The sequence below is a fragment of the Alligator sinensis genome, unplaced genomic scaffold (genome assembly GCF_000455745.1).
Source record: "Alligator sinensis unplaced genomic scaffold, ASM45574v1 scaffold489_1, whole genome shotgun sequence".
In the NCBI taxonomy this organism is placed as follows: domain Eukaryota; kingdom Metazoa; phylum Chordata; order Crocodylia; family Alligatoridae; genus Alligator; species Alligator sinensis.
The window spans coordinates 3,988,748-3,996,178 of NW_005841901.1; the positions used below are offsets into that span (position 1 = coordinate 3,988,748).

The 7,431-nt window shown below is 40.6% G+C and overlaps 1 protein-coding gene across 2 annotated transcripts in view; it reads left to right on the forward strand.

Moving 5' to 3' along the window:
- The window catches only part of TTC27 (tetratricopeptide repeat domain 27), a 240,464-nt gene that overhangs the window by 17,620 nt on the left and 215,413 nt on the right, over positions 1 to 7,431 (forward strand). The window lies entirely within an intron of this gene.

The following is a 7,431-nucleotide window of genomic DNA, read 5'->3' on the forward strand; positions in this document are numbered from 1 at the left end:
CCCTACGACAGACTTACCAGCCAGATGCTCCTCTACATGCTGCTGGGCTGCATATTGGCAATTGAATTGGTATTGGCCAATAGGGCTCATTAAAAATTGGCCACCAATATCAGCCCAAAAATTCTCTATTGTCGCGCCCTTACTGATCTCTGTTACTGCTTTGTCCAAGAGTATTGGATTGTTACAATGCTAAATACAACCTTTCAGTTCTTCATAAAACATCCTAAATCAAAAATGCTCACATGTCAATGTCTGAAGCTCTCTAACCTACCAACATACATTTATTTACTTGTCTTTATGTAGATTATGCTAAAAGCTGCTGGGAAAGGTAGAAATAATACTATATTCATTAACAAAAACACATACCCAGCTATTTTGAGGCTTTATCTCTTTCTCTGAATCAAGTATTCCTCACTTTGCATGTGCAAGCTATAAGAGAAAAATGGGCTCAGGAATGCACCCGTTTTTTTTTCTCTACCTCTGTTGAAATGAATCCCTAACTCATGTTTCTATCTACTGTCCCCATGACTGTTGTAACTGTCTTCTATAGACCCTCCAAGTATTAACTTTCCAGACTGAAAGATTCTGTTATCTGTCTGAAGAATAAAGAAGCACAACAATATCATCTTACTTAAAGTAATTATATTGCCCTTTCATGTCCACCACTGCATCTCATTTGTTTCAGCAGTATGTTAAAAAATGGCCATTATCTTTTTTTAAAACAGTCCTTTATCTTAACTTTTTGTCCTCTTGTGTGGCTTTTGTCATCTCTGTTCTCTTCCACAGCGTCACCTCTAGGACTGTTATAGGTGCCACTCCATTATATTCCTGGGCAACTTCAGAATTCAGTCCTAAAATTGAGGTGTACTTTTTTTATTTAAACCTCTCATGTTTGTGTTAAAGGAAACCTAACCTAATGAGAGGTTTAAATAAAATAAAATAAAGTACACCTCAGTTTTAGGAGTAAACTTGCTGGGACTGGGTTAAAACACTTTTATGAGGGTATTGTTATAACTATATATAACTATATGTATGTTATAGTTATTTATATTTTGAAACTAAGAGATAAGAAAACTAGTTTAAAAATTGTAATTGTATTAATTCAGTTAAGAGAATGGGTAGTACGGGATCATTTAGGTTGGAACATGAGCTTTTTCTCAAGAATTTAAGTTACATTTTTCTTAGATTTTGAAAAAAAGTGACTAAAACTGCATATACAAATAAAAACTGCATTGAAATACTGAGATAATCAATTTGAGAAGATGAGCTGAGCCAGTCAAAGACCTTAAGAATAATGAGATCTGTATAATGATCAGTCTTCTTAAGTTAAAAAATAAAATACCCTACTTTAGATTTTGCCTTTTTATTGAACTTTGTAGTTGTGTGGCCAAAGATGCTGCTCTTACTTAAAAGAAAGTTAATAAAAACATGATAAATTAGTATTACGGGAACACTGGCCATGTCTACACATGCTACATGGGGCTGGCAGGGGGGACCAGGGCCAGGGCTGGGCTCTGGGGATGGGGGAGATATCAATTTGCTGATTGGGGTGCCGGGCTGAGGCAGCTGCCCACGGAAGGGGACAGTTCCCTTGCCCCCCCTGCTGTCTGGGCTTACGGACCAATTTGTTCCCAGTCAGCTGTCTGCACGTGTGCTACTGCATAGCAGCTACTGCGTGGTTAATCTAATACCTGTATCTATAGGTAGTAGCCAACCATGCAGTAGACTAATTTACTGTGCAGTAAATGCACACATGTAGATGGTGACACTTTACTGCTCAGTACATTAGTTTACTCCACAGTAAAGTGTCTGTGTAGACATGTCCACTTAAAGCAGGGGTGTCAAATTCATCAAGCACTGTTGGCTCCATGAGTGGCATGGGGCCAGTCCCCAGCATACCTGATTTGGTGGCAGTCCCAGCCAGTCTGGGACTTGTGCTGTGTATGACATGGATCTGGGAGTGACTGGAATGGATGCTGTGTGTAGTGCAGTGTGGCTGAAGGAGCCACTGTGCTGCATTTATTCCGGCAGTCATGGATCATGGACTGCCTGGAGCAGGTACCATGTGTGACGTGTCCCCCAGAGAAGGTGTTGCATGTGGCAAAATCCAGCTGGGGTGGAAACTGTGTGCAATGGAGTGGCTGCTTTGACTGGACTGCTCTGCATGCGGCACCTACCTAGCAGCTCCAGGACTGCACTATGTGTAGCATGGGTCCCAGACTGGCTTGAGCAGCTGCTGGATTAGGTATGCAGGGGATGGGGAGGGGGTCTGTGGGCCTGCCCTGGCCTATGTATTGGCACCCTAATCAGACCCAGGGGCTGGATGTTGGGGCTCCGTGGGTTGGATCCACCCTGCAGGCTGTGTGTTTGGCACCCCTGACCTGGAGGCTCCAAACAAGAGCATCAACCATTATGCTAATTGTTTTATTAAAATGTTGTTTTCTTAAAACATACAGTGTATGTCTTACAGATGCAGATCTTATAAAGATATATATAACCAAGCTTGCTGACCGTCCATCTAACAGTTAACATTTTGGAATACTTTTACAGAGTTTCTGATTATTTTAAGTTAGTAGATTCTCAGAGATGTTAAAAAGTTCTTTCATAAGCAGGTTGGCATTTCATTTTGAGTGCTTTTATACACAGACTGGTCCTGTGCTGAAAAATATAGTCAGGCTTCCACTGAGACCAACGACCCTCTTCATAATTAGTATGGAAAAGCATAACACAGCGGCCCTAGATTCCACATCAAGCTTTTCCTAAATTCCATGGTTATTAGTTCAGGTTATTACTATGCATTACCCTTCATTCTCTGCCCTTCTCCATGGACTCATAACCACTGGTTTTACATTAATGTAAGCTAGCAAGGGAGTGATGATGCCCAGATGAGTTGTTTAGGCAGCTTTGTGGTATATTACTGTCCTGAGAAACAGCCTGTGAAAGCTGTTTACAAAGTTCTCACCTCTTCTGGAGAGTGCAGGGAAGGAAGCTTTGCACTCAGCTGCAGGAAGTGTGATCTTGGAAGCTGAGAAGTTGACTTGATGAAGTTGTAAGAAACTAATCTTGCTTTGCTCATGCAGGAGAAAGGAAGTTCTTAGCAGGACCACCTAGAGAGTATTTGCAGAGGTCAAGACCTTAGGATCTAGGCAACAGAATTAGGCCTTTGAGTAGCATGACAGAAGTATTATCTGCCAAACATTTCTACATGTGGCGTTCTCCAGGCAGCTTTTCACACACGTCTCTTTCTAGCTCATCCTGTTCCACAGCTGTAAGCTCCTCTTGAGATCTAACACCATGACCTTTTGCTATTTAGTTCCATGAAAATGATCCTTTGAAAGTTGAACAAGAAGCAATTGCAGACAGGTCCCAGCTGGCCAGGAAGATCGACAGAATGATAGTAGTAAATAGTGAAGTGTACGTCAAAATGCTGAATTCCATGATTTGAGAAAATATCAGATTTATAGCAAAGTCAGTTACCATGGCAGGTCCCCATTTCTGGGGCAAGTTAGCTAAGGAGGACTACCTTGCACTCCAACTTGTCAACTGCTGCAGTCAGCTAATTACATGTTTCAGGTTTGAGAAATCCTTCTGCATAGACGTTGTGTGTATACACATGCACTTTACTCCAGAGTTGACTAGTTAGCTCCAAAGTAAAGCTTCACCATCTACATCTGCATCCATATTAGGGTGCAGTAAACTAATTAACTCTGCTGTAGGATAGTACTGTCCAGGACAAGTACTATCCTATGGTGGAGTAATTTATACACATGTAGATGCTGACCAGGACTGGCGGGGGCATGAGGGTGCCCCAGTAGCCCCTACGCTGCTGGAGTCCGGGGCTGACCCCCAGGCCCCCTGCCAGCTTGGGGCTGCTCTGTCCTGGCTCAAACTGCTGTGGTCCTGGGCGCATATGCAGATGGTGTGCTCAGGAGCAGCTGACTCTGACGCAAACTGCGCTGGAGTTTATTGCTCCTCACTAACTGCATATGTAGCTGCACCCAGAGATCTCTTATTTGATAGTTTACATCTATCAAAATTAGCTTACAGCTGCTATTGCTTTTCTTTTATCTGTTACTGGATTTCACAAGTAAATCTGAAGGAAATTTTGCGTTGTGGAGCCCATCTTGACCATAGCCTCAAATACTTGCCAGCCAGAAAAGAACCTCTCTGCCAACTAAAATGCTCATATTTGGCTTCTTTGACTTTAAGAGATTTTTTTTTCCATCAGATTGGTGGTGACAATCCTGCTTGGAAATAGCTTGGAAATGCTTTAAAAACCAAAAGAAAAAGACATGGGTAGTGTACAGCCTGCAATTGATTTGGCTTTAGAAAGACTGCTAACTAGTGGCTTGTGGGACTGAACGAAGAACCAGCTCTGTTTCAGATAAAGATTTCTCTCTTTAAAAAAAAAATAGATTGAATTCTGAAACATATTTTATTTTCACATCTGAGTTCCTAAGCTGTTGAACTGAGCCAGTAGTGGGGGAGAGGGGATGAATAAAAGTTGTGAGTTTACCCAGGTGGCTTTGAAGGTAATCTTCCCAGTGTGAATTTAGTTTTGTATTCTAGAATTGCTTACCTTCAGCACAGTCATCTGAAGTTTTGATTGCAGGTTGATTTAAAAAGTGGGAAGACACAAGGCTGCTGCCTAGATTTATTAGACCTGAGATTTAGTGCAAGAGCAGTGTATCCTCTCACCTTCCTTTTTTACCAGCAAACTGTGCTCTCTCTCTTTTCTTAATTGTCCTAAATTTTACTATGTTAATATTTTTCCCACTGAGTTCTGTAACCTACATGTCTTCTATGTATCATATAGTACTCATATTTTCTGGGGTCTTGAGTCACTCTCTCCTTCTTAAAGTCATTAAGCCTAGGCTTTTCTCCTTTAAGACATTGTGGCAATGTGTGTTTGTTTGCTTTCTTCTCAAAGACTGTGAAAAGTGAACTTGTGAGGACCTGACAGGGTGCAGGAATTGCCAGACCAGATTAGTGCATTGATTAATCTAATCCACTGCGTTGTCACTGTAAGGCCAGTAACAGATGCTTCAGAGAAAATGAAATAAGCTGTAGTAGATAACAGGACAACAGTCTGCCAATGGGTGTTCCTAAGGCTTTCCAAGGCTTATCAATTACTGGCTGATTTATGCCTTGAGATATGATAATTATATTCCATAACTCTGCTTGTGGTGGTTGATGTTATCTGTAGTGGTGTTCACTCTTTAAACTCCTACAGTTTTTGCAATACGTGTTTTTTTTAAAATTAAGCCAGCTATTGAAACCTACGATTAAATGAGTGTCTTAAGTTTAAAAATCTTTAATAGGAGTTTTGTTCTTTTTGCTTTGGATTAAATCTTTAAAAATTTAACCGTACAGGCTCAGACACTAAAGGTGCCTGTACACTTGTGGGGAGGCTGCTCTGATGTACTGTGATTACAGTGCATTGGAGAAGACTCAATTAATCAAGTCTGCTGGAGCATGCTAATTAGCGTGCCTCCAGCAGCCTCTGCATCTCAAGTATCAGTTAAAGCGCCCTCACTGCCATTTTGAAGCACAGGGACGTTAATACACAAGATGCTGTGGGCGCTTTAATTAGAGCATCTCTCAGAGGTGCTCTAATTAAAGCACCCCTCCCCCCTGACCATGTGTAAAAATGCCCTGAGAGGCATAAAAAGAACTGTGTGTGTGTGTGTGTGTGTGTGTGTGTGTGCGCGCAAAGCTTCTTCTTTAGCTACAACTCAGGATTTTGTGGCCTTGACTTAATGACCTTTGAACCCTTGAAGTTGGGAATAAATCCTGTAAATATAGAATTTCTTTCTTTTTCCTTGTTACCTTCTCATCCTAGATGTGGATACAAGGTTTGTTGCATAGAGAAGAACATGGCATTTATTGTGAGGACAACTTGAAAAAAATTTCTGTGGCTTATTGGGAGTCAGATTCTTTGCTAAGCCTAAAACTGTTACCACCTGCATTTATTCTCATTGGTCATTATAATGCAGCAGTAGATATGCAGATTTGTTCTCCTGCAAGTGACTTTGACAGGAGAAATTATGCCTAATTGATTACTGTGGTAGCTAAATTACTGTAGATTGCTGTTGTGAGGAAACAATTCTGCCTTCATCAAAGTGGGCAGCTCATTTACTGATACAGGGTTGGGTGCGCCCAGTGCATTTTACCATATTTACTTGCATACCATATGCATCCTTTTCCCAAAAATAAGCATTCACAAATTTGGATGCATGTTTTAAGTGGGGAAGCTGATTTTCTGTGCCAGAATAGATAGAAGCATGAAAATGCTATCTTGCAGAATGGCTGCTACCTTCCCTCTTAACAAGCAAGCCTGAGGAGCAGAGTCCAGCATTAACCCTGTCATTGCTGCTCTCAGGTTGCTGGCAGAGAGATTTTCTCTGGTAATGGTAAGTGATTTTCTTTGCATACGTTAGTTCTTCAGTGAATCTCTAGTGCTGCTTTGTGGCAGCTGAGCTGTGACTTTCATAAAATGAGAGCAGCTACAGACGTTGGTGAAATTCTTCCCCTGAGTGATTCTGTAGATAGTTTTTTGGTATATCACTTGCTATACAATTTTTATTTATCTCACAAATGGGTCTTCAGGTCATCAGACACCGTGTCTTTAATCAGAGTGAAGCTACTTCGCTTCTGTCACAAGAATTCCTCTCAGTATTAAGTAAGTTGACATCCTGAATTATTGGTTTCAGGGTATAAGGCTGAACTGTCTTAAAATGAATTAATTACAAATCTCTGATGAGGAAAAAATAATATTAAGTAAGTATTCTATTAATTAAAAAGTGAATTATTGGACCAACTGTTTACGAAGCACTTTCCTGAACATAAACTGATAAGAAATCTGTTGACTAGTGATTAGATAACTATATTTCATTTGGGATCAATTTCATAAGTTTATGTCAAATGTAGTTTAGGTAAATATTCCATCACAGCTTGAAAAATTGCAAGTGGCATCTTTCTCTGCCTTCAATCTGAGCAACAACTAGTCTGTCATTTTAACCCCCACTCCCTCAAACCCTAATTTATTATTTTGCAAAGTAAACTCTGCCATACATGAATAGAAAATAATACTTGCCCATGTCTGCAGGAAGTGCAAATGTTGCCACTGCTTTTAAAGCTAGAAAGAAGTAAGAGGCTGCCATTACTAAAAATGACTACTGAGAGAAGTCCTCTAGTAGAGGACTCTGCATTAGAAGGGATTGGAGAGAGAACATGTATGATTAATAGATTCTTTTGGGGAAATACCCAGTGTTAATGCGTTTTTTTGTGTGGTATAGGGGTATGCAAGGTGATTGGATTCATTAGGAACAGCTTTGCTAATTTTTATGGTGGGTAGCAACATTATTGATTTAGGATACATGTGTTTGGGCTGCTCTTAACTAGAGGCATGGATTTTAGTCAGCAGGAAAC